This window comes from Leptonychotes weddellii, chromosome 3, assembly GCF_054177405.1.
Source record: "Leptonychotes weddellii isolate Sample4059 chromosome 3, ASM5417740v2, whole genome shotgun sequence".
Classification (NCBI taxonomy): domain Eukaryota; kingdom Metazoa; phylum Chordata; class Mammalia; order Carnivora; family Phocidae; genus Leptonychotes; species Leptonychotes weddellii.
Window position 1 is genome coordinate 26,036,010 of NC_138371.1, and position 8,023 is coordinate 26,044,032.

General features: G+C 40.2%; 1 pseudogene; it reads right to left on the reverse strand.

The window, feature by feature from the left end:
• Positions 1 to 260: 260 nt before the first annotated feature.
• LOC102749449 (large ribosomal subunit protein eL15 pseudogene) lies at positions 261 to 992 on the reverse strand (annotated as a pseudogene).
• Between the last annotated feature and the right edge of the window lie 7,031 nt (positions 993 to 8,023).

Here is an 8,023-nt window from a genome sequence, read left to right on the forward strand (position 1 = left end):
GACTCACACCAGTCATAAGATGATACAGCCATTATGTCTACCTGTGACACTTTGGGTAATCTTTTCGAGGTTGATACTATATTATACTAATATTGATACTATAAATAGATTTTCAGTTCTCTCCCTCTGCAAACCCACCCAGCACATTAATGGGCACATACACTCACTGCTTCTTTGAAATAACACTGAGTCCAAAGGTTTGGGTCCTGATGGATTGCTTGCTCTTGGACTTATCTTCTTGAGAGCTGCCATTGTGCTCCTTTTTAGTTTTTTTTTTTTTTTTTTTTTGACTGTCCTAAATTGTTTGTTAGGTAAAATTTTTACAAACATTACTTATATTAGCGGTAACGGTGGAGCTGGAGAGTATTGCGTCTTCTCCATGCCGCACGGCGAGAACCACCAATAGTGTGGTGGAACTTGTGACCCTTTCCAAGGCCACGGCTCTTGAGGCCTGCAGATGTAAGCCCTCGCATTTCCCTGTGCTTGTGGACTGGTTTGGTGATCCACTGGGTGTCAGGATTTCTTCTGAGAGCTTTATGGAATGGATCAATGAGGTTGACCTCAAAGAATTTGTACGTGGAATCTTCACCAACCCAGTAAGAATTCAAGACTCTCAGAGCCCCACAGTGGCGCCCAGCTCGCTCCTCTGCAACAGACTGAAGGCTTCGGGCAAACTCTAGCTGGTTAACACCATGATGGACAGGCTTGCCGTAGGTAGCACCCTTAGGAACTGGGCGTTTGCGACCACCACGACGCACACGAATCCGATATATGACATAACCTTGCTTGGCCTTGTATCCCAGCCTGCGCGCTTTATCGGGCCGGGTTGGGCGGGGAGCCCTGTGGAGCGCAGACAGCTGGCGATACTGTCAACAGCGCACCCTGAGAAGAAAGCGCATTACATCGGACTGCTTCTTCCTCCATAGCTCCTGGATGTACTGGTAAGCACCCATCTTGGCCTACCTTTGAGCTGATGGCTGCCGCCGGACGGAAAGGCCTCCTTTTTAGTTTTTGCCATTGGGAAAGTTACAATGGAACGAAGTTCAGATCCATCCCATTTTTAAAGATCCAATTTAGAATGTACCTTTGAGTATCTTTATCTTTTCCAGTTTCATCCTGTGGCATGGCAATACCATAGGCAAAACCCACTGGACATTTCCTGTCTACGTGGCTTAGATAATTTCTTCTGTAACCAGATACTTCTCTGTAGAGAAAACTTTGAAAAATTAGTGAGTTGCTCTTTTTGATAATTCAAAAAGAGATTCAGTTGAGGAAACAAAATTAATACTAAAATTATAAGGATCAGAACTAAACAAGCAATAAAAACTTCCCTTTGGGCTCATAGAGGGGGGTAAGGGCCTGCCTATAGGGGCATAATTATTCTTATGCTATAGTTTTGTGATACATCTTTTGACGTATCTCCCACAGTTGGCCAGTTGTTTCATGGGACTATAAACACAGAGTTGGTCCCACTCTCCAAGATGAGAATTAGATTTTATTGTGATCAAATTATTTCTGCATTTTTTTGATTCTAAGATCACCATTTTTTCATAATTTCACATGATTTCTGAAATCAGGAGGCATATCAAAATCATCATCAGCCTGGCCGCAGCTGTGATGTGGCTGTCAATACTATGTACCTGGGCATTAATATTTTCAGAATGGGTTCCAGCTATTGCAAAGGCAGGCCTGGAGGCAATAAGAAGCATTGCATCACCAACACTCTTCAAGGCACAGAGCATGATGTTGGGCAGAAAAACGTGGACATTGATGACAGTGGGTCAGAAACAAAATAGAAACCACAGCTTGCAAAACTGTGGTGTGATTGGACAAGCAGATAAATTATGCAAACCATGAGATGCACAGCAAACCAAGTAGGAAGTGTTTTAACACCAGCTCGTTCTGACCCATTCGTGCCAGGATAAGATCACTGGCTTCCAGCACCTCACCTCATTACAAACTCTGACCTATTCCCGCTCACTTATTACCTTCTCTCCCAAAGCACCCTACAACTACTGAGGACTTCCCTGACTCCCCTTTTGAAAACACTGCTGAGACTCTTTCAAGGTGGTGGTTTCTCTTGCTCAGCAAGTTTAATAAACCCAGTTTTGTGTGATCAGCAGTGTTCCAGGGTGGTCTTGGTACAGAGCTCTGATAATTCAAAAAGAGATTCGGTAGAATCAGGCTCTAAGGCTGAAAAGTTTTAGGAATCCATTAAAGTATTTATTTAACTTACATTTCCCTTTTAATGTATGTACAAGAGGGATATATGATAAAATACATATCTAATAAGTTTCAAAGAACTTTTGAAATGGTATAAAACGAAAAACTGCAAGGAAGAATTGTAATTTATTGGCATCAATTTTTCTTTCCTAGTGGCACATAAAATAATGGTGTATTGTACAATGGATGGCATTTTGCTTTTGATAAAATATGGTAATAATAGCTAGCTAACTTTTACCGGACATTTCTCATGAGCCATGCACTGTGCTAAGTGCTCTACCTGCATGAACTCATTTAATTCTCACAGTATTGCTAGCAAGTAGGTCATATGATTACCCTCATTTTCTAGATATATAAACTGAGGTATGGAGATGGTCCATGGCTGCCTTGAAATAGATAACTAATTGGTGGAGGAGTTAGGGCTCAGATCCAGGTAATGTGCCTCGGCTGGGCTAGAACAGGAGCGGAGAAACGGGACACGCAGCACTATTTTCTTAAAAGTGGCAGAAAGCATTAATTAGAATGATAGTACTTGCACAAGGCATGTACTAAATTCTGGGATTTGGGCTTTTAACGGTAATACATTAACCAGTTCTTTGGTGCTCCTGGAAGCAAAATTGTTTCCCTTGGGTATTTCAGAAAAGGTGCATTCAGAACCTAAAATATTTGCCAGTTTATTTCTTCCAAAAAAGAGAGTTCCTTGGTGTTCAGAGCTATATATCAGGGTTAAAAAACAAGCAACCAAATAAAAACAAACCCAGCACTAGGGTCATCCATTTAAGTCACTACTTGACAGCTGTTCTGGGAATGGCTGTTGCCACGGGTTACTGCAGAGCACTCAGCATCTCAGCCTTGCCCATCACTTCCAGGCCAGGCTCCTGTCTCTCCGGAGAGATGCCCCTTCCCTCCTTTCCCCACCCCACCCCCACCATGGCAGTTCATATTAAAGATTGTTTTTTTACCTTTGAAAGAGAAATGAAATAATAATATGCTGAAAATTCCCTAGATGTTGCCTAGGGTATTCTCTGTCTTTGATGCTTTTGTTGCCCTGTTTTTCCTTGTAGATCACAGCATCAGCACTGTTTTTTCTATAAACCTCAACACAGGGTTCCAACCTGCTGCCTTCTGCAGGTGGAACCACAATCAGGCATTGTCCATCAGTGAATGTACCAACCTAGATGTCACTCAATTAATATGTTCTTAATTGGATTCTTCAGATAGTTGGTCATGACAGTGTATTTTCAGGACTTTTGTTGTCTTTGTTCTTGTTTTTTTTTTTTTTTTCTCTTTCAGACCCTCCCCTCTTATCCTGTCAATGTATTCACATATCCTTTGGACCAGGAGATTTGACCAAGATGCACTGATTTTCCTTCTACCTCCTACTTCTTATCCTTTACACACTGAAGGGTTCAGAAATCCATTAAAATACCATCTCATCCCTATTTAGGAAAGGGGAACTAAAGCAGCACAACTTACTTAGGTAGTGCTATTTACTGGAAACATGTTTGCAAAATACCAGCATTACATAGCATCTACTAGGCTAATTATATTCCATGTTAAGGTCACTAACGCCTTCAAAATCATGAAACATATTTGTCCTCTATGACACTTACAAAAAAAGATAATTTGTGGGAAGTACTTTGAGATTCTTGTAAGAGATTTGGGATATTAACATTCCTTTGTTTCAGGTATTGGATGATGTTTAAGAACCGGAGCTTCCACTGATGCTTTGAGTCAAATCAAGGCTCATTAAATATGCTGTTGGCTTCTCTGACATTTTATAAAAAGGAATTTGCTACCCATTACACTTTTTTTCCTTTGCCTTTTCTTCCCATCACCTGCTCCCCAACCATTACTTTCTAGTCAACACATGCCTCTTTTCTATGGTTTGCTTATAGATTATTAAGAAAAAAGATGTAAACTCACAGGGAGGATTAAGGTAGACACAGCTGGTGTCAACGAAAACAGAGAGAGATGAAAGAGTATTGAGCCCGTCTGAATGGACAGCCCATGGGGCTTTCTTGTGACTCATCCTTGACCTTTACCCTCCCAAATCATGCCTGAGGCAAGTAAACAGCTTTTCAAAGCAGACTACCTTCTGGGACCCTTCGTACATTTTCATTTTAATCTCTTTGCAAAGTGGTCAAAAATAAATGTCCCTATGAAGAGAAATACTACTGACAAAAGTGGAATTTGAAATGACACAGAATCACTCTGTTACCTATCACACAGAGGGTCCCTAAACTGCTTAGCGGTTTATTCCAAATGAAAAGGAAAGGAAACAGTCTTCAGTGAGTGTTTTAAACATCTCTGTATGATTCAAAATGGTTACATGGACCTTTGAAAATATTGCCTGGAGACATTATGGGTGATTTAAATTTTTCTTTGTATTTTGCAGATTATCTATAATGAGTAGGCATTACTTCTGTAATCCACAAAAAGACTTTCAACAGAAATGGAATTACAGTACAGATTTTTAAAATATGAGAATACTACCCAGTGAATTATTTTTATAAATGACTGGAATAAAGAAAACTATTTAATAATGTAGATAAAGTATCATATGCCGAAGATATATTTTCTGATATAAAAGGCAAGTTAAAGGTGGACTGAAATGTTTCTTAGGAACCAGGTAAATATTATCTCCCAGACCAAACATCTACTCTCCCTTTGTGTATCACTCAGCTCAAAGAGAAAAGTGGAAATGTTTCTACCTATCATTGTCATTTGACACACTTAGTTGTGTGAAAGGAAACACAAGACCCCCAAATCATTTAACTTATGAGATCTCAGTCGCTGCCTGATGCATGGTAACAAATGGGGCTTCTGGAACAGGGCACACCGGAGTGATGTGTGGACTGAGGTCTGCAATCATCGCTCCATCTCACTTCCAGTGACTTTTTTTTTTTTTTTTTTTTGGTCTGACAGTACCACTTTATTGAGGTCCCGATGTGGTAAATATTGAAAATGTGCATAAGGTAGCTAGCTGATTCTCAGGGTCAATACACAGAGACGAGGAAATTGTCCTGTTCTCCTGTTTTGGGAGAATGACTTCAAACACTCATGTATCCAGTGAAGTACATATTGGAAGGGAAAACGTACCCAAACAAAACAATAAAACTTAACTTCAGGTAAAGCAAACTGTTGAGACATCTAATAGAGAAATGAGTTCCAAGTGCTAGTTACACTAAATCCTAAACATCCAGCTTTTTACAGACTCACAAATCAAATTGCTTTATGGTTAGAGGAGCATTTAATACAGTGTGACCAGTTTAAAGTTAACATTTTGTATTCAGGATGATTAATGACACCATATTGTATTTCAATTACTACAAGATACTTCTCTGTAATAAACGATGGCAATAATATTCACATTAAGTCAATAAAAAGCATCTTCAAAGTGTGATGTATAAGTGCCATTATTACAGTATAAGTTGATCACAACATCCAATGAATTATCAACAGTGTAACAGGAAATCTCTATACCAAAGCATATATTTTCATCTCAGTGCACAGGGACTTTGGCAGAGCACCCTCATTAGTATTAATAGTAGTCAAATGAAAGTATTCACACACAATAGCAAGGGAACTACTCCTTCTCCCCCCAGCTTTCTTATACTCCATTCTCTACGAACTGCATTTTTGTGGGTTCTAGGATGGGAAACCAACTTCTCAGAGCATTCGAGTCCAAAGGGAAAAGATGTGGCAAGTGACTTCATGATTTATGTTCTAGAAAGCCAATAGTTGGGGAAAACAAGTCCCAAACAACAGGTGTTTCTTTCCTAAAGGGTCTGTCCACTTCAGGAGAGAGTTTGGGCACCAGAAAACTTGGAGAAGCTTCTGAATGATAAATCATCTCGGGGGGTCATGGGTTTTTAAATTGTTCTGAATGGTGCCTGGTTACAGAAGTGAGGTCACAGATGAGATGGCCTAGGGAGCTCAGAAAAGCAGGCACAGGGGAGAGGGTAAAGAAGGTGGGTGTTTTCTGCCCTTTCTGTCTGCCCTTCTGTCCCTCCCCACATGGTTTCAGCCAGGTTGGTCATCAGGAATGACTGATGGGAGGTAACCTTAGGGTGGTGCGGGGAAGGGGCCAAGGCCACTGATCTGACTCCACAGCACCTCTAATTTGAAGCTGCACCCTGTCTAGAAAGATGACTGCAGGAGGGAGTGAGAATCAGATGAAGGAACAAGGTGCCAATGTGCGGGGATAGTGATGTTTGTCGGTAAAGCTGTCTCCTGCATGCTTGGATAGACATGTAATTGTCTGGTTGCACTTCCATAATAGTCATGCACAAATACGATCTGCATACTAAAGAGAGGACAGCATGATCTCCTTGTCTTCTTGGACTATTTTAAAAAATTAGTTTTTTAAACAAAATTCTCTCTTGCAGACCTCATAATACCATAGATCTAAGTAATTGCTGGTGATATGGTGGCATCGAACAACTTTTTATTTTTATTTTTTAAAGATTTTATTTGTTTATTTGTCAGAGAGAGAGAGAGCACAAGCAGGGTGAGTGGCAGGCAGAGGGAGAAGCAGACTCCCCACTGAGCAAGGAGCCTGATGAGGGACTCGGATCCCAGGACTGTGGGATCATGACCTGAGGCGAAGGCAGATGCTCAACCTACTGAGCCACCCAGATGTCCCTCAAACGACTTTTTAAGTAACTTTAGATATAGTCCCTAAAATTAGTCATTAGAAAAAAATGGAGTAACTGGCATGAATGGTCAGCATCAGAATAAGAGGCCCTCTTTACTCAAATATAACTCAAAGTCATCAAGGAAGAATTCCAAAATAGACACCATTGAGAGCAATGGCAATGCCCATAAAGCAGCAATATGAGATGAATACAGACTCCAGAATATAGTTAAATTAGATCTACATCAAATCAAAAATTTTCTTAGAAACCTGGGTTCGCCGCATACAAATGGCTTTGCCATATGACTCACTATATAGTCAGAAAAAGCAGGATTCTTATATTCAAATCCTGTACCTACCTAGAGTTGTGGTTTGCAAGTTGTAAGCAAGTTACAAGATAACTATGAGAATATCATTAACTTCTTGAGGCCTCAGAGTCCTCATTTTGCAGGAGAGTTAGTGCCCATCGTCCAAGATTCAATCTTCCAGGTATGTGGAGGTCATCACATACTTTCTAATTTCACACTTTCTAAGTGTTCTCTTTGTCCATGGTCTCTTTGGTAATTCTGAAACCCCCCAAATTTGAAGAAACCAAATGTTTTATTTGTTTATAAATTGGTGTCAAAATTCATATGGTGGCAAAGCCAGACCTGAACTGACATGAGGTTATTTACTGGCTCCATTTAATCCCGTTTAGTGTGATCTGTTGCAGAAATATTAATGTATTACAATTAATTTAATTGGCATATCTAAAATAAAAAATTCTGAGTTCCAGAATGCATTAGAGCTAAAGGGTTCAGACAGGGGACTCTAGGTTTGTATAATGATGATGAAGATGATAGTCCTAACAGTTTTGTTTCTCCTTAGCTAGCTTCTTTCTCCTGGTTATGATAATTGGTTCTTGATTTTTAGCATCTTTATCTCCCAAAGACTTGCCTGTATTGTCCCTTTGCTGCCACTGTGACACAGTTTCTGAGAACTTACCACCACTTTCTCCTGGTTCCTGGTACTGCTCTGTACATTCCTGGTTTTGATTTTGCTCACCCTCTGGTGCTCTGGGCCAACTGTCAGTGCCTTCTGGGAATGAGAAATTTGGCTTTATACTTGTCAAATGGATTAGGACAAAGATTTTGTTGTTCAATTTGGCTGGGAAAAACAGAT